We start from the raw sequence: 25,484 nt of genomic DNA on the forward strand, positions 1-25,484 counted from the left end.
AACTAAACGAAAATAACCGATCTACAAGCTCACTCATTTAGAGGTTGTAGTCAGATCTTCCCTTTTCTGTTAATTTTGCCTATTTCCACCCAGAATAGGGCAACAAGGGTTCATGTAGTTACGGCATTCAGCTAAATTTGGAATGCCCGCTCTTGACTGTGGTTGAGAATGATCATCTTGGTATGCAATAAAGGCACATCCAAACAGGAACTAATAAGAGTGCATGACAAAATGGATAGTCGACTCCACGCTCTAAGCACCCTTTATTTAATTTATTATCATCTACGAGTGACATTGGAGCTGTGTAGCTTAAGATTATTGAATACTTAGTATGAAACACAATGTTTCCCAACTCAAATGCAGGGAATGATGGGACATCTGGGCACTAAGAACATTGTAACTAATTTAGGTGCCCACTCGTCCAGTTGTCCAGGAGCCCAGATGTCTCCACCCATAAGTGCCTACTCGTCCAAATGCCCACATGTCCCTAGTGCCCAGATGTCCAGGTTCCCACTCGTCCAGATGTCCAGTCATAACAAAAATATAGTGCCCAGATGTCCCTGGTGCCCCCCTGTCCCACTAGTATTCTTAATTTCTCCCCATTCCGTTGTGTGTGTTTAAAGTTGTTTCCTGCATTTTTGGATGAGCGGGGAACATAGAACCTTCTTTGTGGGGCTAAGTGGGGAACACAACCTGGGGAACATAGGACCTTTTTTGGGGGGTACTGTAAGTGGGGAACATAGAACCTGGGGAACATAGGTACGGTCCCTCCAAACATTTATTTTAATGTCTTGTAGTAGCTGTACTGTTTGTGTAGCATAGCCGCTCTGAGCGCAATCAATACAAGGGAGAAAATTGGTGACTCATTCTGTTATGAAAAATAAATGTATAAGATGCATTTGTATAATCTGTGCAAGAAAACGTGTGTATAGGGGGCACGGTGGCGCAGTGGTTAGCGCTTCGCCTCACAGCAAGAAGGTCCTGGGTTCGATTCCCGCCGGGGGACGCTGTGGGTGCTGGGGGCGTGTTTCTCCCTCCGCCTCATCAGCGCCCACACCCTAGGTGGGGTCGGCGATAGGGCCTTTCTGTGTGGAGTTTGCATGTTTTCCCCGTATCTCCTAGGGTTGATACCCTCACAAAAACATGCAGTAATCCTGGTCTCAATAATGCCTCCCCCTGGCCAGCCGGGGCGCTTGATGGAGGGGAAAGGAACTGGTTGGAATAACGTGTTCCTTCCACGCGCTACGTCCACCCCGGGGAAATCCCTCCTGTCAGGTGAAAAGAAACAACTTTGACTACTCATGCATTGAAGGAAGCATGAGGTCAGTCCGTTGTCTCCCCAGGCGCGGCAGAGGGAGAGCAGAGCCCAGGATTACATAGGCAATTGGCACTGGGTGAAAATGGGTTGCAAAATCGTGGGATAAAAATTATAGAAAAAAAGAAAACGTGTGTATACACTACAGTATCATTGCAGCTGTAAGAGATTTTTGCACGCCCTCTACCTTCTCACTCATTGTCGCCCTTGGTAGGAGCATCATCTGATATCACTGCAGATTTAGCAGAAAGGCAGAAATGTTTTCCCAGGGTGCCCTGGCTCTGTATGTGGCACACCCCGCAGAGCCCTGGGCATGAGGCACACAGGAGGCTTTGTGGCGTTTCATATGGGACTTCTGAACATGGCCTACTATTGGCTCTCAACAAGTTACAGTAGCTTTGGCAAATTGTTCATGGGTTCCTGCATTGTATGTGCTCTACAGCAGTGGTTCCCAGGCAGTGGGTCGGGACCCATTTGTGGGTCGCGGACCAATTTCTATGGGTCGCAAGTGAATGAATACCTCTTCATTTTTGGTTTCCTACATTTTGTTCTTGATTATTATTTATAAATAAAAAGAAATGTTTAAGAAGTAGTGAAAATAGCAGATCTATAAGCTCATAACGCGGCATGAAGCGACGTGTTGTTAGCTTGTAGGTCTGCTGTTTTCACTAGTAGTTTGTCAAATGCGGAGTCTGACTGCGGAGTCTGCAGGGTCTCTGATAGAATAGCTGTAGGAATTTACTCACAAGCCTTGTTGGTTTAGAACTCTGTGTAGTTTGTGTGTTTGGGTAGTTCCGTGGTGGATGCTTTTTCACCACTTGCTGTCAGAGTATTGTTAGCATCAGACAGTGAGCTTAGCTTAGCAAGCATAGCAGCCTACACCCACGAGGAGAGAAGCCTGTGGTAGTGTGGAGATGCACATGTCATGTATGCACGCACGCACACACGCACGCACGCACGCACGCACGCACGCACGCACGCACACACACACACACACACACACACACACACACACACACACACGTCACACACACACACACACACACACCCAGAGGGAGAGATTTTACTCACATCATACTCACATACATTTCTCTCGCTCTCTCACACACACAAAGTTGTTCACTCAGACAGACATGGTCCCCTTTGTATCTGCACAGTGCTTTTGACATGGCAGGGCCCTGCAGAACAGAAGTGGCATTGACGGAGCAGTGCAGGAGGAATTCTACGCCCGGAGTCCCACGCTACGCCATAACGGCTAGTAGTAGCCCAAATGGCCACTCCTCCTCCTCCTCCCAGGGGTGTCACACCAAATTCTTGGCCCTGGGTAAAAGGATTCACTCATATTTTGTGCTTTAACTATTGAAAAATAGCAGATTAGCAGAGCACAGAGTGCCGCGCTGCAAGCTTGTAGATCCTTCTAAGGTTTTTTTTTTCTTTTTCTGGAAAACCTATGTTTCTATATGTCAGTGGTGCTCAAACCTTTTCACGTGGAGGACCCCCAAAATGATATGTATTTGGCCACAGACCCCCATCTCAAAATAATTATTTCCAGGGACCCCCAGAAGCAAAATTTGAGTTACAAATGTTCGCTTAAAAAACACATATAGGCTATTCAAAGATTTGCACCCATTCTCACGGCTTTTCAAAAATAGCAGATGTACAAGCTCGCAGCGTGCTGTGTGCTTGTATATCTACTATTTTTCAATAGCTAAAGTATAAGATAATTAAGGGCCCTAGTAACTCAGTCCCACTCCCCCCCCCCCCTTGTGACGCCCCTGCCTCCTCCTCCTCCATCCTCTGAATTCCACACTCCCTCACTCTCTCTCTCTCTCTCTCTCTCTCTCTCTCTCTCTCTCTCTCTCTCTCTCTCTCTCTCTTTTGCTTTCTTTCTTACAAAAGTTCTGGGCTTTTGCGATGCGAACGCTATGAGCAATGGCTCCCTCTCTCTCACACTCTACTCTAGCACTCTCACACATTTCTCCCTCTTTCTTTCACACATCCACCACACACACACACTCAAAAACACACTCGCCATTCACACCCGTCTTTCAGAGTTGTTTACTACTGTGTGTGCCTGGGCCCCTCCCTCCCTCCCTTCTGTCTCTTCTCCCTCTTGTCTCTGCATCCCCTCCCTCATCGTGTGTCAGTAGAAAGAGTCTTCTTTAAGTCCCGTTCTGCTGACCCGGAGGAGCCTCTGTTTGGGTGTCTGTGTTGACCAGGCCAGATGTGTAGAAGGGGATAGTAGTGATTTTGTAGTTGGGGGGGCCCAGCCCAGCTGGCTCAAGCACAGGAGTGTGTGTGTGTGTGTGTGTGTGTGTGTGTGTGTGTGTGTGTGTGTGTGTGTGTGTGCGTGTGCGTGTGTGTGCGTGTGCGTGCATGATAGTGCAGTAGTACACGAAAATCCGGAGTGTTTGTTTAACTTTGAAAGTGTTAAGAATGGATAGATTTTCCGTGTATGAATGAATTATACATACACAGATACTTGCCATGGAAACAAACGCGGCTGAGGCTCCTCCAACGTGGGTGTGAAGGCGCGTAGACCACAGTGGGAAGTGTGGTTGTGTGTGCATCTGTTTCATCACAACAAAGTCCCTTTGGACAGACAGACTGTATTTCAGACAGGGTCTCTTAGGAGAGACTAATGTATACTAGAGTTTGTGTGTGTGCGCGGCTGCGCGCGTGTGTATGAGTCGATTCAGTGGAGTCAAGCGGGCTGCCATTGTTGTGGCACTGGGCAGTGGGCACCACCCCTCCCCCCCTTTCCACCGTCTGCCCATATTAGGGCATAACACTACCAGAACCTCCCTCATGCCCTTTCTCGCCCCCACCCACTCCAATGTCACGTTTTTGCTCCAGTAAAGTGAGCCTGGGGGAGATGGCAGTTCCCCTAACCCAGTTTAAAACCCATTTAGGCCTAGAATTATTGAATGCTTTAACCAGTGAAAAACAGCAGATATACAAGCTCACAGCGCGGCACCGAGTGCCGCGCTGCAAGCTTGTAGATCTTGTAGACTCAAATTTTGCTTCTGGGGGTGGTCCCTGGAACTAAACATTTTGAGATGGGGGTCCGTGGCCAAATAAATATCAGTTTGGGGGTCCTTCACATGAAAAAGTTTGAGAAACACTGACATAGTAGTCTCTCAAGAACAGACTAACTGAGCTCCAGTTAAGTGAAAAGGACCTCTTCTTTGACGATGGCTAGCCAGATTGCTGACATACTGTAGAAACATAGGTTTTTCAAAAAAATCTTAGAAGGATTCAAAAGACACTTATAGAATCGGGTCAAAATTCTAATTTTCACGATTTTTCAAAAGTGCCGCGCTGTGAGCTTGTATATCTGCTATTTTTCAATAGTTAAAGCATAAAATAATGATACACAATAATGTGTACTCGTTCTGCTGTTGTGGTGGGGGCAGTCAGAAACTCCATTTCGCTCTCTCATTCTCGCATTTTGCCTCGATCATTCCCTCTCTTTCTCTCTCTCTACCTCTTTTTCTCTATCTTTCTTGCCCTCTCTCTTTCTCTCGTGTTGTTTTTGTTGTGGTGGTACTACTGGCATCTCGTTAACGAGGGTGCATTGTTAAAGGGTTTGACTTGGGATAATATAGGCTTGGCCTGAGCTGTGTTGTGGTTGTTTGTGTATTTCACATGGTGGCCTTAATGACCACCGTCTCACAGCGCATGCTGTTAACTCAGGCTGACTTCTCGTAGGCTTAGGCATTGTTTTTTTTATTAGCCGAGCTTTTAAAAAAAAGTCCTGTTAACAGCCTGGCATGGATGGAGGTCATGTATGTGTGGGACTCGCCTCATCGCTGAGGCCAAAAATCTGTCTGTGCCAGTTACTATGACATAACCCTTCCCCTCCCTTAGCAGATGTTTTAAGCTTTGAAAAGAGACCCAAGTTGCAGCCACTGTTTTCCGATTTACTTCAGGGTTGTGGCTCTGAGAGATACAAAGGAATCAGCAGCATGCAATTTCACCATAATATTTGCTGTAGTAGTTTTTTGTGCAAATGGTTCAATTGTGTAACAAATCGAATTGCCCAGAGCGAATGTGTGTATATAATTTCATACAAAATTAGCTCATACAAAATAAAGTCCATATTCTCATATACAAAGAGAGAGTTGTTTTAAAAAAGAAAGCTTTAATTTTAGTGATAGTATTTTTGGAAATTAAGATATGCATCTTTAAGAACACTGAACACATGTTTTTTGACTGGCTCACTGGGTGAAAATTGAAAATCACAATGATCTGGTCTCATGCCTCTTTAGCACCTACTACATGGGTGTCATGCAATTGGTCACTTGTCACTGTAGTTTAGTGTGAGGATGTATTATGTAATAAAAGCATGCTTAAAAGAAAAGGTGAAAAACACCAGGCTCTAAGGAACCATTAACAGTAAAGAAAAGAAAAGAAATCCTTTGACGGTGGACCGTCATTTAGTTTGGGTTTGGGCACTCAGCGGCCATACTCCATACACTGTTCTGAGACCCACCACACAGCGGCCATACTCCATACACTGTTCTGAGACCCACCACACAGCGGCCATACTCCATACACTGTTCTGAGACCCACCACACAGCCATACTCCATACACTGTCCTGAGACCCACCACACAGCGGCCATACTCCATACACTGTTCTGAGACCCACCACACAGCCATACTCCATACACTGTTCTGAGACCCACCACACAGCGGCCATACTCCATACACTGTTCTGAGACCCACCACACAGCCATACTCCATACACTGTCCTGAGACCCACCACACAGCACAGGCCATACTCCATACACTGTCCTGAGACCCACCACACAGCCATACTCCATACACTGTCCTGAGACCCACCACACAGCACAGGCCATACTCCATACACTGTCCTGAGACCCACCACTTAGCGGCCATACTCCATACACTGTCCTGAGACCCACCACACAGCCATACTCCATACACTGTCCTGAGACCCACCACACAGCCATACTCCATACACTGTTCTGAGACCCACCACACAGCCATACTCCATACACTGTCCTGAGACCCACCACACAGCGGCCATCCTCCATACACTGTCCTGAGACCCACCACACAGCGGCCATCCTCCATACACTGTCCTGAGACCCACCACACAGCGGCCATACTCCATACACTGTCCTGAGACCCACCACACAGCCATACTCCATACACTGTTCTGAGACCCACCACACAGCCATACTCCATACACTGTCCTGAGACCCACCACACAGCGGCCATCCTCCATACACTGTCCTGAGAACCACCACACAGCGGCCATCCTCCATACACTGTCCTGAGAACCACCACTCAGCGGCCATACTCCATACACTGTCCTGAGACCCACCACACAGCGGCCATACTCCATACACTGTTCTGAGACCCACCACACAGCCATACTCCATACACTGTCCTGAGACCCACCACACAGCGGCCATACTCCATACACTGTTCTGAGACCCACCACACAGCACAGGCCTGGCTGCTGGTAGTTGTGGTGAACGATTTGTTTGCACTCACAGGGGCACTTTCCTTGGGACTCTCAAACAGAAGTTATTTTGGGTCATTTTGGTGTTGATTTTGGCCCTTGTGGTTCAAACAAAGTCTTTCTCTCTGACTCTGTCTCTGTCTCAGTGGAAATGGGTAAACCGTTAAACTGTAAGTCTTCAGAGCTCTTGGGGTCAGCACAGTGTGTGTGTTTTTAGAGGTAGTTCTGTTGTCAAAGGAGCTTGTACAGGTGTGAGCAACATTTCTGGTCCATATTCTGATCAGCACCACCATAATTGCTTGATCTGGGGTTTTCAAACGGCACAGATACATTGACACACTTGGTCACAAATTACAACATAATTTAAGGGTGATATTTATCTCTGCATGTAAACCTACAGGCCGGGGCGGCACCTGTCAGCAGGGTGTGATTATGGATCCCACTGGGAAAGATGGATAACCACGCCCCGGACTCATTTTTGAAGCTTGTGATTGGCTGAACCGGACGTAGGGAGCGCTCTGTTGTAGTCACTTGGACCGTGCGAGGTGCACCAAAACCCAATTATCATTGCGTTTATCGTGCGCTTGCCCAGGCCTTACGGCCTGGGCATAAATAGAACGATTGCATTCACCACGGCTTCGTAACTCGCTCTTCGGGCACTCGCGCCTGCGGCGCTCGGGCGTGAAGAGCAGGACCAAGGTCCGCTGGCCTTCGCGCCGCTTGCAATGTCGTGGACAATAACTGAAAACGAGTGCACTATGCCGTTTCCATCCATCTTTCCCAGTGGGATCCATAATCAGGCGTCAGCAGGGAGTAGAGGAGGTATCATAGTACAGTCTGCGGTGATAAGCTATCACAGCGGTGTAGTCTTTTAAAGTGAGAAAACTACAACATTACGTCATTCTCCACGGTGAAGGGCTGTCACCGCAAACCCCGGCCGACATCTCTCCTCTGTTTTTACCTTCAGACATCTCCCCATCACCCCGTTCACTGATTGGTCGATCTTGACCAATCAGTGTGCCCCCTGGCTTCAGAGGCACACAGAGGCGCGGTGATAGGACTTCACCGCGAGTCCGTGACTATGATGGCCTCCACTTGTTTTCACATTTTTAGGTGATAGCTTATCACCTAAAATTTGAGGTGATAGCTCTTCACCTTGGACTCTGATGAAGCCTTAGGGAGGAGCAGGAGGGTTGTGCTGTCTCCTCCCGGTGGGGGCTCCTCACTGGTATAGGTGTGCCAGTAGGGTACAACACAACAGCAACACACTGTGTGAGGGGAGGAATTCATTGGCATAACGGAAAAAGGGTTAAAATAATTGGCTACTCTAAACAAAGAATTGTGTCAGGGGCTTATCAGACTAATCGTTTTGGCTGACTATACTTAGTTATTATTTTTTCACATTAATCCATTGATACAAAAAATTTATAAAAACATGCACTTCAAATCTAATGAAAATGTCTTAAAGTCTCTTATCGATAATAGTTGCAGACTTAATACTTATGTGTATACTGTATAAACACCAGATGACTGGAAATAGCAGCTCTCCATAAGATATAAAAAAAAGCAAGACTAAAGACATTTTCCCCCCAACGCGTTTATATCATAATCATATGATGCTCTGATGAAGGCGCTATGGCGAAATGCATGAAACAATTAAAATGTGAGCTAAGGTCTTGTATCATTACTTTTTAGAGTGCCACTATTTCCACCTCGATCTGGTGTTTTTATTTTATACCCGTTTTCTACATGACATGTACAGTACCATGATCCGACATGAAAACGAAAGATTTGCCCTTAAACCGGGACAATGACGACAGCCATAACACAACAAGCATGACATAGCCTGGTCTGTCTATGAAGCAGCTGTGGAATGTAGTGTCGTCTCCAGACAGACTCTGGATCAGGGCTCAGGCCAGGGCCATTCTTTCCTGTTTTCCTCAGCGTTCGAGTTTTGTCACTTGTGAATGGCAGTTTGCCACTCAAGTAAAAACGTTACACCCATTTAACTGCAGCAACTACAACGGTAACATTAATTGAACCAACCAAAGGGGGAGGCAGATTGGGGTTGGTATGGGGTGGGTGAAGTAAGGAAAAGGAGAGAAAATGGAGAGTGAAAAAGAAAAATATGGGATACTTATGTCGATAAATGAATGAGGGAAGAGTCTTGGGGATTATGTGAGAATGGCTGAACACATCAACCCTATGGACAGGTTTCCAATGAACGAACAAACTGTTTGAAAACGAAACCATCGTGAAGTCATTACGGCTTCATCCAATACTGGAAATGACTGTATTCTTGATCTCAGAAGTCTGAGCAAAATCGATTGCAGTGTCAGGTCAGTATTTTTTAATAGCACAAATAGACAAATCGTCACAATTCAGTTGAATGCTACAATTACAGTATGGATGGAGTCTAGTGTGACCAAAAAGCACGGCAAACAAACCACACAATTAAATTCCTGGCTACTTTAAGAGTTATGAGAAAAAATGTGATCTTTTAAGTTTTAACACTGACGAATGCCTTTTTATTTTCATTGCAGTCTCTGTCTGAGCATTTTCATTTTGAAGTTGAACTGACGTGAGTCAGGCCTTTAACCCCGTCTCTCACACAGCACAACAACCCCTCCCTCATACAGTATGGAGCATGACAGTTAACCACTTACAGTATGCCCTAGTTAGTCTTTGTCATAGAGCATTGTCCTGTGGCAAAAATAGCTGTTCTACAAACTCCCGCAACGCCTCGCGATTTGACATGAGTTTGTAGGTCTGCTATTATTGCGATGGCTGGTTAAAATTGAGGTCTCTTCTTTGAGGCATTCGTACAGTGAGAGATAACACAGGAAATTGGTGTTTTTCTTTGCTGCTGTCTCAGCATGGCTCATGATCGTGGTTTTTGTTTTGTTTTCGCTTTGTTGTTCGTTCAGTTGGGTACCACTACAGTTTGAAGAGAAACTCAAATAGTCACCTGTCTGAGAGAGTAGAGATAAACTGCAGACAGATCCCAGACATCTCAGGAAGTTTGAAACTGTGTGTTTACAGTTTACAGTTTAGGCATTTAGCAGACGCTTTTAATCCAAAGCGACTTACAATAAGCAGGTAATACATCACTATAATAAGCAAGATAATACGTCAGTACATCAACAACAATATAACAAATGCATAGGAATATCAATCTAGAAAAACAATAACATATAGGTAGACTATGCACCTAAATCAGAAAAAAGCATTTCTAAAACCTAAAAAATGCTAACTAGCTTCATGTATGGTCATTGAGTGTTACAGTAGTGCTATGGGTTTAGGTGGAGTCTGAAGAGGTGCGTCTTCAGTCCACGGCGGGGTGTGTGTGTGCGTGCGTGTGTGTGTGTGTGTGTGCGCGTGCGTGCGTGTTTTGTCATCTGGGTCAAAGTGGGGACAATTTGGGTCAAAGTGTGGACACATTTTTATACTTTTAGAGAATAGAATAACAACAAACATAATTGGGAACCTCTGCCCATTGCACTTTCCTGTTTTCACTGAATCTAACTGGACTGAGACGTCAACACGCATGCGCACGCACACACACGCACGCACGCACGCACGCACGCACGCACGCACGCACGCACGCACGCACGCACGCACGCACGCACGCACGCACGCACGCACGCACACACACACACACACACACACACACACACACACACACACACACACACACACACACACACACACACACACACACACACCATCCCAGTCCCACTCCCAACCCTCCCCCCTCTGTTCATTGGTGTGTTATGAATCCAGCATCCATTCATCCATTCACTGTTGCCATGCAAACTAGAACAGGAAACCATGTTCCTGGAGTTAAGATTCTCTCTCTCTCCACCTCCCCCTCCTCTCCAACCCCCCATAGACCCTCCATCAGGGACCAAACCTCGGGGTGACCCCTCAGGGGGTGTCTGGCTGCTAAAGGCAGCGCATGTTGATGTGGCTGTCTGTCACTTTACCTGAAGCCATCCATCTCTTTGTGCCTTATCCATCTGTCTGGCTGCCACCCCTAAATCTATTTTTCACTTTCCATGACCTGGAAATGTGCTTCCATTTATTATCTGTTTACTACATTGAAACAGTCTTTCTTCTTTGCATGTTTGAGCTGCACCTTAAGCCTGACTTAAACTTAGTGCAGTTGCACGGCAGTGTCCTGCAAACGCACACGTTGCTTGTAGATCTTCTATTTTCGGTGTGTGACACGTCGCTGCACAAACAAGTGTGTAAATCAGGCTTTACTCGCACATGGACACAAACTGTCCTTTATTTTAACTCACAGTTTGTTCCACTTATTCACTGTACCGTACTGTTCTGTACAAACATACACACTATCCAAGAACCCTGTTTCAAAGTTAGCAACACATTGATGCCCTCCAACTCCCCTCGCGTGACCTGGAGTTCCGTGTCAAGAACGTTTTTTTTTTTTTTTTTTACTCCAACGTTGGGAATGCTCGTTGATGTAAATAATTGATTTGCCGGTTGAATCCCTAGATGTCCATGAGGATACGTATCCGTCACGCTATCCAGGTTTTGTTCGTCTGGTTGACACAGGAGTTGACATCTAAGCTACATATTATGCTCACATGTTCCATCTTTCATGTTCAGAGGAGGTGCAAATCCTTCCTCAGCATGGTGCAGCAGTGGGAATGACTGAGAATCCACAGCGCTGCTGCAACCTTCAGGGTTTTCTAGCTACGTTGTCCTATTCGTTAACCACTGGAGCCCTATATACTTCATTGTGATAAGGTAAATAGCTAATCTACAAGCTCACAGTCATTATGTTGCATCACAACGTGTTCTGAGCTTGTAGGAACTGCTATTTAAAGACATTAAAGCAGGCAGTGGAGGAAGGTGTGTGTGTGAGTAGGATATGTGAGCTTGGTTGAACACATTGGTTTTAACCTGTGCCAACTGTGGAAAAACGGTTGAATGTGAAGGGAATGCTGCTTACACTGCAGGTAAACTCAGGATGAGGGAGCAGATGAGAGGACCTCTACAATGTGCAGTCTTCCAGTCCATTTAACAGAGTGAACTCTGGGATTTGGAGTCTTCTGTGTTGCTGTGTCAACTCTGGATACAGACCATTGAGCGGGACGATTTTCTGGACCCTGTCAACATTTAGGTCTGTGTGTGTGTGCGCGTGTGTGTCCTGACATGAGCCACATTCGGGAACAAATGTCTGCATGTCAAATTGGGGAAAACATTTCCGTCCCCTTTTAGATTTGACTGATGTTTTATCGAGTTAGAGTTATGGTAAGGAGATATGGAATGTTCTCAAAAGTTTGTAAACCAACAAAAGAGAAAGAGAGAGAGAGAGAGAAAGAGGCATTACAGCCCTTTGCAATTTGCCGTGCAAGTTCCTATTACAATGACAAGATATGTTTATGCATAGGCTTGCGTAATATGAACTGTATAATAGCAGGCTACATTATATAATCTAATAAGAGGCATAACGTATGCCTATATATTATGTTCTAATAAATACAGTACATTTGGCAGAACACACACACACACACAGTCACACACACTCCGTCATGTCATTCAGTCAAATGCGTTGTTCTCAGATTACATATGAGTCACATTCTAAAGCTTCAGGGTGACAACATGAAGTGGAAGTGATATTCAGTGCCGTTTTATTCCCAACTGTAATATACCGACTCGGTATATTACAGTTGGGAATAAAACGGCACTGAATATCACTACCGAGTCGCTGTGGATTCCCATTTTTATAACGTCAAGGTTCAGGTTCAGTTGGATTTTCATTTGTTGTTGGTTTTTTATCTTATTTAAACTTTCTTTTGTTCCATCCTGATGGAGACCTCTGCTAGTCGAGTAGTCGTGCCATTGTTTTTTTTATGTATTTCATGTCATAGCAGCATAGTGTTGCTGCTGGTCACTAGGGCATTCACCAAATATTCGAATATTCGAATATCAAAGTCACTATTCGATGTTCACTGAAGTCGAATATTTTTTTTCTCTCTTTAAAAAATATATAGTTTATAAAGCTTGGCTAGATAGGAAGCCAATGCCCCTGGTGGATGAATTTGTTAATGCTCTATACCAGGGCTTCTCAAACCTTTTTAGGCCGTGACCCCCAAAATAAACATATTTGAACTGGGGACCCCCACCCTGACAAGCACTCTTGGAATTCTAGGTATTAATGTGACTCGGTTCCACAGATAAATATTGTGAAAATAGCAGATCTACATTGCGAGGCGTTGTGAGCATGTAGATCGGCTATTTTCACAATGTTCGCCTCTTGCTTAACTTAATATTTGACAGTTTGGCCAGTCCTGTTGAATATTCGACTATTCGAATACTTTGAGGTCGAATAATTCGATTACTAAAAATCACTATTCGTGAATGCCCTGCTGGTCACACACATCCCTGAAAGCTGTCAGCAACTCCTCAGCATCTGTCCAGTCAATAATAGGTTATTTCAATTGATGTCAGACGTTCAGAGAGCAGTGACAGGTGGCAGTCCTTCGCACACCTTTCACTCTTCTGGACAATCACTCTAAGTGTGTGTGCGTGTGCGTGTGCGTGTGCGTGTGTGTGTGTGTGTGCGTGCGTGCGTGCGTGCGTGCGTTTCTCTCCCCTCTGCGTTTCCACTCCTGTCAGCTGCATGCGGTTCCCCTGTCTTTTAACGGCCACGCCGGCTGTCACCATGGCAACAGTTAGCGCGCAGACAGGAGGAGCCGCCTGCAGGCGTGTGTGTGTGTGTGTGTGTGTGTGTGTATGTGTGTGTGTCCATATGTTGCTGTGAGTTCTTCTGTCTGCCTGGCTGCTGCATATGGTGTGTGCTGTGTGTGCATCTGTCTGTCAGTGTGTGTGTGTGTGCATTTGTGTGTGTGTGTGTGAACCAGTGTTGTTTTTGACAGCAAATTTTGATTTAGTTTTAGTCATAGTCTTTTGAATACAAATTTCTAGAGATGTTACCGATCAATCGGCAATGGATTAGATCAAAAGGTAAATTCACCAATCCGATCCGATCGGTGCATCCGATCAAGCAGCCGTTCAGTATGCCCACTTGATGCCATTTTGGGGTATTGATTTCCACAGTGCTGAAGGAATAATTAGTTACTGCTATGATAATAAATACATAGTAATGCTGGTAAATAACTATAAGGCAAATATATAAATGAATTCATGAGTGAATTTATTAATTAAAGTTAAAACATTAACATTTAGAAAATATAAATAATATATAAATAATAACTTGATCGGATCGGTGATTGATCGGTATCGGGTGATCAAACTTTTGTGATCGGTGCTCGGTGATCGGTTCCAAAAAACCTGATCGGACCATCCCTACTTCATTTAGTTTTAGTCATAATTTAGTCACCTGAAAAGTATTAGTTTTAAGTCTAACTTTAGTCGACTAAATATCATAAGATTTTAGGCGACTAAATCTACAGTTGATTTAGTCGAGCTTGTAGATCAGCAATTTTCAGCACGCAACACCTGAGAGCAACCAAACATAAAATTACTCTCTTCTCCACTAGTCCCTCCCTAAGGTTTTAGTTGTTTTTATTTTGTTGACGAAATTGTCAATACATTTAGTCTTAGTTTTAGTCACCACAGCTTAGTTTTTGTTTAGTTTTTATTTAGTTTTCGTCAGTGAAAAAAAACGCAGTCGACAAACATTTTTCGTCATAGCTTTAGTCGACGAAATCAACACTGGTGTGAACTGATGAACTGATGCCCCAGAATGTTGTCTGTGGCCTTCTGTCTATAATTCATGACCACAAGGAGATCACCGTTGGAGTCAAAAGGTCATGGTGACAGTTTTACATAGAACAGCCAACTAATGGCCAGTGTTCTGCTTTATTTAGCATGGGTAGGACAGACAGCGCAGAGACAGACAGATATATCAGTACTCTGGCTTGTAATTGATTCCCGAGTTCCTATTTTTTTTAATTATTTGCACAGAAAAGAAAGCAGGGCTCCAGTGCAGTCCGTGTTATCAGCTTGTAATCGTTGCGCGGTTATGTTTGTCTTTAAGTTATCAGTGGTTTTGTTTGACATATGTGAAGATAAGGAACCATGCCTAAGCCTTCTGCTTTTTCTGCTACGTCTCGTTTCCCCTTTTTTAATATACTGTGCATGACAGCACTGTAACATTTTGTCATAAACGTCTGCTCCTGATGGAATGTCAAACTGTTTGCACTTTGCAGAGAGGAAGGGCTAAGATGGTGTGGGATTTTTTATTAACGTGATGAAAAGGCAAGGTCAAAGAAACTGAAAATGAATATACCGTGTATAAGACATACAGAGATAAACATATGACAAGACATTACTTTTGTTTAGATATCACATTAACTGAACTGCTGAACACAACAGGCAGTCAGGCAGTGGAACCCTGTTTCCAATTCTGTCGTCAATCGTCATCTTGGCGACACAGGCTTATCACTTTATGTAACCTATATGACGGAATGGTCTATACTCCATTGTCCATTCCCACAGTATCTGCTGCTAAAAGATGTGTCTTACTTGCACAAGAGATTAATGTACGCCTTATTTCTGTATGTATATTTGATATTTGGTATTTTATATTTTCCGTTTATGATTATGTATTTTGTAAGTTTGCAGTTTGTGGGAAATTCACACGCTTTCTTACACCTGTACACAATAAATTAAAGTTGTGGAGTTGGCCTACTGAAAAATGCATGTTGTGATTTGAAGCAATACAATTATTGTCAAGCTTTGTTAGAACTAAGAACGACATTTATTATTATTTTTACCACTTTTTAAACCCCATCATCCGTATTGTGGGGAAAGCTTTAGCCGAAAATAGATACACTAGCATAGAGCCCTGAGAGACTCCACTCAAGTGTATGAGCATTAAATTAAGTGGGTTAATGTAAAAACGGTCCTGACAGCAATTTAGCCGACTCTGCAAAACAAGCCACAGCTGAACATAAAATACCCATATTATTGTGTGTCGTCGCGGAGGGGGGTCACTGGAAAATTCCACTGGCACTGGGTGGGTTGGAGGCTCCTGAAAAAGAAAAAAAAAACATGTTTATTTTCTCTGATTATACACACATCTCCCTTCCTGGTTCCACTACCTGCTGGGGCCGACTGAATGATTTACTGACCGGCTGGCTGACTGTTTGGCCAACCACCGTACCTAGTTTCACCAACTAGCTGGTTTTGGTGACTGATTCGTTAGAGCAGGGGTCTTAAACGTTTTCAGGTCAAGGACCCCTTAGTTGAGCGAGAGATGAAGCAGGGATTGGCCATCGTTTGACAGCAGTGCACAATCATCAGTGTATTTTGGATTCATGTCAATTTGTGTTTTCAGATATTTAACCACTTGAACCGTCAATACATTATAAACTTGACCTTTCACTCTGTACTTACAGTAGTCTGCTCTTTTCCCCCTCTACAACAAACCTCTTTGCCAAAAAATAGCAGATCTACATCCTTTGGCTAAAGTTCTCAGAATATGGACAACTAGGGTTCAGGTAGTTAATATAAAAAAGGAAACAAAAAGGTTTCTATCACTCAATGATTTGGAGGACCCCCTGTAGTAACTCTGAGGACCCCCTAGGGGTCCCGGACCCCCTGTTGAAGACCCCTGCGTTAGACTGGTGAATTGCTGGCTACTGTAAAAATGTACCGTCCATCACAGGGCCTTTTCTTTTTTCTTTTTTTCCACTCTGTGTTAAATGAACATTGAGGATTTTACAGTGTGAGAGTGATTGTTGGCTTTGCTAATGGCCATTTGTTTGCCTGGCTAGTTTTCTGCTTGGCCGATTGGCTGCCGCCTGGCTAATTAAATTACTTGGAAGGGCTATTTACTTCCTGACTGCCTGGCTGACTTACTAACATAGAAAACCCATCCACATTCCTCTGAGAGAGGCAGGAGAGACAGAGAGAGAGCGAAAGTGGAGAGATGAAAGCTGTGGTTCTCAACCTTTTCAGGCCGTGACCCCAAAAGTAATCATATTTTAACTGGGGATCCAATCCTGACGAGCACTAAGAGTTGAGGCATTACATTTTGTATAACATGGTTCTATTGTGAAAATAGCAGATCTAGATTGTGAGCAACTAGATCAACTATTTTCACATTTTCTGCCTCTAATATTTCACAATTTGGCCAATGATTAATTTGTCATTTTAGAGGTATTAAAAAGTCCTTACATTTTCACTTTAGAAATGTGCAGATACCCTCTTTGCACTTAAACGTTATGTTGGTTTGTTTACTGTTGAGAGAGAAAACAATGTTTCACATTAAGCCTAATCATCTGGAGACCCCCCCAAAATAATTTCGGGGGTCCCGACCCACAGGTTGAGAACCACTGGAGTAAAGAACGGGTAAAGACGGAGAGAGAGAGAGAGAGAGACAAGCTGGCGGTTTGGCTGGTGCAGTGTGTGTTAGGAGGATGAGGTGTCAGTTAACACCAGACATGCTCTGTGCTCTACACATGGTGTTTTTGGCGCGTGCGTGCATGCATGTGTGTGCGTTCAGCACTCTCACTATGGTCTGTGTCTAATGGAGCCCAGAAGGACACAGACCGGAGGTGTGTGAGAGAGGTGGAGAAGAGGTTCAAATGTGTCTACTCTACTCGGCCCGTTGGGGGAATTGCCACACGCACCACCACCATGCCCTTATAAGGATGTCTGCTTCAACCCAGCCTATCCCTCTAAGTCCTCTATCTATCCATCCATCCATCCATCCATCCATCATCCACCGTATCCCACTTCGTTCACTTGATCTGTTACCATGCAGGTTGCTGGGAGGAGAGGTGAAGACTATTCACTGTGACAGACGGGGGGCAAGGCAGTAGGCTCTCACGTGATAGAGGTGTGTGTGTGTGTGATGGTAGCACGTGGAGGGAGAGCAGAAGCAAGCTGTTGCTAGTTTTAATGTACTATAACTAACTGATGTGGCTGCACTGAAACATCACACAGTCAGTACTTTTCGTGTGTGTGTGTGTGTGTGTGTGTGTGTGTGTGTGTGTGTGTGTGTGTGTGTGTGTGTGTGTGTGTGTGTGTGTGTGTGTGTGTGTGTGTGTGTGTGTGTGTGTGTGTGTGTGTGTGTGTGTGTGTGTGTGTGTGTGTGTGTGTGTGTGTGTGTGTGTGTGTGTGTGCGTGCGTGCGTGCGTGCGTGCGTGCGTGCGTGCGTACGTACGTACGTACGTACGTACTAATAGAGCAGTGTGTGTTTGAGTCCAGTACCGTTTTTGTTCAGTATGTGTTGAGCTTGACATTACAAATTTCCGCGTGTGCAACAAGGTACAGTGAGGATTAGGAATGCTTACCATAGCGTGAGTGAGTATGCATTTTCTGCATGCGTACTACATCATGCACATGTGGGTGTAGCTACCACTGTGGCTCCCAACCATGCGTCTATCTATGTGTCTAGCATTTATTTTACCATTTTATTCAGGAACTAATAAAGTGGCATGAAATCCTTTTGTTTGGGGATTTTCCCCCAATGATCTTGTGACCCACTTTCGCATCCTGAAAACCAGGCTTCGAAACACCACAAAAAGAGCTCATTTACAGTGTCTGCCTACGCTTTTTGCCTGCTCCTAGGACCTGCAGTCATTTACTTTCATTATCCAATCTTGTCCTTTTTTCACTTAGACAATGCTGAAGAACACTTCGAAATAATGTGTCCAATGCTTAACCTTTCTACAGTATTATGCCTGTACTTCAAGTTTTGTCTAAGTGAAATATGTGTGAAACAGTACAGGGATATGTCCCATGACTGAATTAGTCAGAAATGCATTATACATAGTTTCTACATATTTTCTACAGCAGCCAACGAGAAATAAGTGAGTGCGCCCTAGTGATGTTTGGCAGGTGTAGTGTGTCACATGACATCTAATACTCCTGCTTAACGCGCAGATGAGCAGCTTAATCAGCAAGTAGACCTGGGCTGGAATACAACAGGCCAGGATGCAAGTTTCACAGTTCAATAATGTGTGTGTGTGTGTGTGTGTGTGTGTGTGTGTGTGTGTGTGTGTGTGTGTGTGTGTGTGTGTGTGTGTGTGTGTGTGTGTGTGTGTGTGTGTGTGTGTGTGTGTGTGTGTGTGTGTGTGTGTGTGTGTGTGTGTGTGTGTGTGTGTGTGTGTGTGTGTGTGTGTGTGTGTGTGTGTGTGTGCGTGTGTACACGTACTGTATCGATACAGGAAATACTTTGTGTGACACGGCTTTGTTTGAATAATAAACATCAGCTATAGTTTGTGTGTGTGTCTGAGACTTACTGTAGACATGAGTTGCAGTAAAAAACAAAACGTATAGTAAAGAATATTTGTATTTTAATTATAAAATCTCTGTGGGCTTGAAGTGTTTTAAATTGTGCAATACATAAATCTTTGACACTAACTGCTCTTATAGTGAATAATAAAAAAGAGGTCTTGTAGTAAATAAATCAACATGTATCGCGATATGCATCGTGTCGTGGCCTCTGTATCGTGATGCGTATCGTATCGTGAGACTGTAGGCAATACCCAGCCAACACACGCGCGCTTAAGTGGTTAAAGCTATACTGTGTAAGTTGCTCAACTAGTGGTCAGTAGCGGTATTGCTTTTTTCGGCCGTTTTTCGGCCGGAGTCGTCGCGGACCACCGCCGCGGACCACCGGAGCGGCGCCAGCAAACCACCGCGACCGATAGTAATCCGTGGAGGGGTAGAACGCATGGTAGAACATAATTTTATGGCCAGGATTTGTGGATTAAGAGGTTAAAATCCTTCACCATGGTAAACACTGTAGCCAAGCGGAGGCGCTTCCTGGAGACCAGAGCAGATAAGCTGTGATTGGCCGGTAGTGTACCATGTGTGCATGATCGGCGATGTGATTGGGCAACGTATACACAACGTATACAGATGATGCAGATTACGTCATTTTGGCGCGAAATCCCGCCCCTGTCACTGCTAAGAAGAAAACATATAAAGAGAAGGCTTCAGAAGCTGAAAATAACGGAGTGGGTGTTCTAAAACTTTAGCGATTTAACAGTTAGGACAATTTTAAGATTTGTTTTATAAAAAAAGTTACATGGTACAACTTTACGTAATGTAGGCCAGACCAGGCTTATATTTGTGTGTTTTGAAAACAACCGTGGCGTGCATGCTGGTTTTGGTTCTGCTTTGGTGTCCGTGACATTCATAGCAATGTTAATGACGTGTCTTGCTTCTCCTTCATTGGTTCTTTCTGTCTCTCTTTCACTTTCTCACGTCAGACCCCATCTCTTTTATTTTTCAGAAACAAAGCAAGCGGATGATATAGACAGCATCCCAGGCTCCTCCACCAGAGAAGGTAGATAGATCATGCACCATGCACGCACGCACGCGCACACACACACACACACACACACACACACACACACACACACACACAGATTGGTGGGTGGGCCACGTGCATTTTCAGTTGATTGTGTTGTTCTGGCTTGGATCAATGGAACTAACGTAGTATGTTTTAAGTTCTTATCTATTGGTATCACTCTGTAAACACATTTTCAAGGTTTTAGAGAAAATAATACTTTACATAATTATTATACATTCTGTATATAAATATTATATTATCATATGTAGGGCTGACACGATTATGACATTTTACATTTTACAATTAATTGTCACTCAAATAATTGCGATTAACGATTTAATTGTGTATTTTACACTTCTGTTTGGCTTTTAGGCTTTGAAGTTGCACTTGGCAATTATGACACATAACTTAAATATAAAAAGAAATTACTTACATATTTGACAATTTTATACTTAAAGAAATTACATTGATAGTGGAAATAGCCGATCTACAAGCTCACAACGCGCCGCGCTGTGACGCGTTGTGGCGCGTTGTGAGCCTGTAGATCTGCTATTTCCACTACTTTTAAAGTGTTTGTAACTATATTAACATTTCTAAACATGGAAACGATTATGATGATTATGCAAAATAATTGCAATTACCTCAAATAATTGCGATTAGACCATTATGTAATAATTGTGACAGCCCTAATAATTTTGAATTTTGAATTTTGCCAATTATTTGGAGGGCCCCACAATATCCTCACAGCCCACCAGTGGGGCCTCGGCCCACAGGTTGACAATCACTGCATTGGAGCCAGTTCAGTTCAGTGACGCCTGAGCGAACCCACAGTCCATTGTGCAGAACAGCAACAGTGCTGCGGTACAAATGATTACAGGCTGGGATTAGCCTGCACTTATTTTAAAACCCCACACTTTTCACTTTCTGCGGCTGCAAGGAGTGAGTGATGGTGACTATTAAGGAGGAATGGCATTTTAAATCGAAAATTGTAATGCAAACTTAACCCCTGCGATCTGGAGGAGGAGGAGGAGGAGGAGGAGAGGCCAGGCAGTATTTGTGAACACATCAGTCTTCCTAAGGCCTGAGCATTACATGTTGTTTTTAAGCCTGATTTATAGTTATTTTCGCACCGAACATGGCAGACATTAGGCCTGATTTATAGTTGGTTGTTTTCTAACGGAACATGGCAGACATTAATGGTACAGGAAGGAGCTGCTCTGTAGACGATATCGAGCAAAAGTGTCAGTCAGGTTCCCATTGATGTACGTAGACATTAGGAGCTCTACCTTCAGACCCATACTGTTACTGTAATTACTGTAATGACCTTAGCTGGCTTAGATCAAATCTTTCACTTTGACTTTCACCACAATCTCTTTGTTTTTGGGCTTTTATGCCTTTATTGGATAGGACAGTAGAATGGGGGGGGGGATGGGGAGTGACACGCGGCAAAGGTTGTCCGGAATGGGAATCGAACCGGCGACGCCGCCAGGCATCCATGCCTATATGGCAATGCCTTAGTGGTATGCGCCTGGACCAGTAGGCCCAGTAGGACCAGTAGGACAGGACACGCTACAAAGGCATGCATGATGCCTCCTTTTATTTTTGGTTTAAAAGAGAAAAAAAATATAATGGAGCAATGATTTTTGCTTAATTGGGTAAATTTGAGGTTCATAGCTGATCAACTATTGTACGCCATAAAAATAATAACGTATCCATTTGTAACTCATGAGTGTGTACACATGTAAACAAATGGACTGTTACAGTTCCATTTTAGTGCAATGTGTACCTATTTTTCGTTTTCTTGTCTTTTTTCCCCAGAGCAGCTCTGGAGCATCAAATATTAGTTCACCAATAAACTATTCTGTTCACAATTGGGCTGTTGAATTCAACACTATGGTGATAAATAACCATGATTAAAATTGCTACACTGTGGCAGACAGTCTACAGGCCAGTTTTTGATGTCTGCATTTGTCTTTGAGTAGTAGGCCGCTTAATTGCGACCGTAGGTCGCATTTACTACCAAAACCTCCACCGGCTGTCTGTCTGTCTGTCTGTCTGTCTGTCTGTCTCTCCGTCACACGTCACACGTCACACTTTTGCCCTGCTCATATCTCCACAACCGTTGCCCCCATCCATGCCAAATTTTGCACACACACTCCTTACCTGCCAAACTACAACCTCCCGGAGCTTCAGGGACCCCCAGGTGTAAAAAATGACCAAATGTGCAAAAATGACCAAATGACCACCCCAACGGGGCTGCTCACGGGGAATTCCTGGGGACCACCCACTCCTGGTGCTCCAGAACGGATGCATTTTTTGATTGATTTGATTTTTAAAAACACATTTTTGGACACTGCTCCTACAGATTTTGCCCTAAAATCACGAAAATCACTACACAGCATGTCTACACTCATGTCATCAACATGGATCAGGAAGATTTTGGAAAAACAAATTTTTGCCCTATTTGTGGAGATAAGCGACCTACGGTCGCTTATCTCCCGATTAGGGAGTCTTACTGGTGCTAATATAATATATCGTCGTTGTCGGGTGGAAACCTTGTATGTCCAAAACCTTTTGTTTTGTATTTATAATTTTTAAAGGGATTTAAACTAGTGAAAACACCCGATCTACAAGCACACAACTCCTCGCACGTGAGGCGCTGTGTGCTTGTAGATCAGCTGTTTTCACTACTTTTGTGCGATGGCCTTGTATGATGAAGCACTGCTTTAGTTTGCCGGAAAAAAAATCTAATTTGAAACTTGGAGATACGAGGTTTCTGCCCGACAGTGACGATATTGAATGCAAAATAAATGCCTGCACGTTATGACAAGGACGTTTGCTTCCTCTCAACTGTAGCCTATATAACATACTGCATGCACCCACTGAATTCCACCGTTCAATCAAAATCTCATTTGGCCGTCAGTTTGCTTTGCTTACAGCGAACCACTGTAGTCCCAGCAGAGGTTGTTTCAAACTCCCCGGACACGCCAGGAAAAAAAAGCTGTTCAAGCAACTCCGCTTATTTGCAGTTATAATTGCACGGCACCCGCTTTAATTACAAAGCACACGGTGCTGCGCGATGTCTCTCAGCCTACTGTTTTCCTGTAAGACGGAGGAAGGAAGGAAGGACATTTCAAACGGAGGTAAACTGAGGACAAGCAGGGCTGAGCGGAGCAGAGGTCAGTCTAGGTCCAGGGGGAGGTCACACGGCAGGGGGGCCGGGGGGTGACGGCATGTCCCGCCAGAAGCACAGGTGCATGGAGACAGCCAGCTTGGATTTCAGAGCGTTTAGGGCAGGGGTCTTCAACGTTTTCAGGCCAAGGACCCCTTAGTTGAAAGAGAGAGAGAGAGATGAAGCAGGGAGGGACCCCCACAATCTTTAGATCATAGATTCCCTATAGTTTTGTTGTTTGACAGCACAATCATCAGTGTACTTTGGATTCATGTCAATTTGTGTTTTCAGATATTTAACCACTTGAACTGTCAATACTTATAAACTTGACCTTTCACTCTGTACTTGGTCTGCTCTTTTTCCCCCTCTACACCAAAACTCGTTGCCGAAAATAGCCGATCTACAAGCTCGTTGTGAGCCTGTATATCTGCTATTTTTGGCCAAAGTTCTCAGAATATGGACGCTAGGGTTCAAGTGGTTAATATAAAAAAGGAGAAAAAAAGGTTTCTATCGCTCAAAGATATGGAGGACCCCCTGTAGTAACTCTGGGGACCCCCTGTTGAAGAATCCTAATCTATAAGCTCACTACACATTGCGATGTACTGTGAGCTCTTAGATCGACTATATTTTCGAAAATGTTTGAAATTGTTTGCCTATACTAGCATGCCCAAAATAGGGACACCAGGGTGAAAGTGATTAAAACCACAAGTCGGTTGTTCTGTGAATTGTGACATACAGCAGGCCTGAGATCAGCAGCAGTGGACCTTATTATCATGGTGTGTGAGAGAGGAATACAGACCTTTGATTATGATGCGTTCACAGTGGCATGTTTTATCCAGTAGTATGGGGAAAAACAATGCCTGGATTGTTAGAAATTCTTCCCACTTACAAATCTGTCCCCCATACTATCTGAACCGTGTGACATCACCGTCCACTCCTCGTTCCCCACTTCCTGATCCTTGTATACATCCGCTCCTGATTTTCGTGTTCCCCTGAATATAATGCATATTATGTACTTGTAGCTTGTTTGGTTTGGAGGCCTGCCTGGGAAAGCATGTTTTCTTTCCTCTCTCACTCACTCTCTTTTGTTTTTTTTTATCTCCGTCTCGGCTTCACAAGAGACAGGAAATAGTAACGTAAGCTCAAACTGACCCCCCTCCCGAAAAACAAGGAGTGGACTGTGACATCACTGGATTTTGATTGGTTGTGTTTCACACACTGCTAGGATTGGAACAAGCTCAGATTAGACTAGGGGTTAATCGCCAGTTAATCAAACTAATACATTTAATCCAGGGGTCTTCAACAGGGGGTCCGGGACCCCTAGGGGGTCCTCAGAGTTTTATATTTATATTAAAAACTTGAACCCTAGTGTCCATATTCTGAGAACTGTAGACAAAAATAGCAGATCTACAAGCTCACAACGCCTCGCAGAGCTTTGGTGTAGAGGAAAAAAAGAGCAGACTAAGTACAGAGTAAAAGGTCAAGTTTATTAGGTAATGACGGCTCAAGTGGTTAAATATCTGAAAACACAAATTGACATGAATCCAAAATACACTGATGATTGTGCTGTCAAACAATGAAACTATATGGAGTCTATGAAAAGGTTGCTTCATCTCTCTCTCTCAACTAGGGGGTCCTTGGCCTGAAAACGTTGAAGACCCCTGATTTAATCCATACATTTTTGTGGTGCATCCGGCTTTGTCGAGCCGAGCGGGCAGGGTGGCATTGCTGCACATATTCCTACGGGCTGGGGTATCACCTGCCAGCGAGGAGTGTTGGGCGGGAGGAGTAGGACAAAGGCTCTACGTCCTCAAGGTAGTAGCTCCTCACTGGCAGGTGAGTCAAGCCTCTATCATAGTCCAAGGTGAAGAGCTATCACCTCACCGCGGTGTAGTTTTCTAGCTATCACCTAGGCTTTGTTATGCATTTTTAGGTAGAAAACGACACCGCGGTGAGGCGATAGCTCTTCACCTTGGACTATGATAGAGGCTTTAGTAGGATACAACAACAGTGGCAACACAAAACTCTGTGTGTGGAGGACTCAATTGGCACTACTAAATTCAGGACAAAAAGGAGTAAAAAGAATAAAATAACGCAGCCCTAGATCAGACTGATTGTAGATAATAACCATGTATTAACGTACCACAACTCTGTCCACTCGTTGTTTTCCCGTCCAGGAGCATCCCTGGATGTGAC

General features: G+C 44.2%; 1 protein-coding gene across 1 annotated transcript in view; it reads left to right on the forward strand.

The window, feature by feature from the left end:
* Positions 1-25,484, forward strand: part of fam49a (family with sequence similarity 49 member A) — a 55,108-nt gene that overhangs the window by 10,325 nt on the left and 19,299 nt on the right. The window contains exon 2 of the mRNA XM_080744169.1: positions 20,057-20,110. The gene's annotated coding sequence lies outside the window, so the exon portion shown is untranslated. The remainder of the gene's footprint in view (positions 1-20,056; positions 20,111-25,484) is intronic.

This window comes from Nannobrachium achirus (assembly GCF_963921795.1).
Source record: "Nannobrachium achirus genome assembly, chromosome: 16".
Taxonomy (NCBI): Eukaryota; Metazoa; Chordata; class Actinopteri; order Myctophiformes; family Myctophidae; genus Nannobrachium; species Nannobrachium achirus.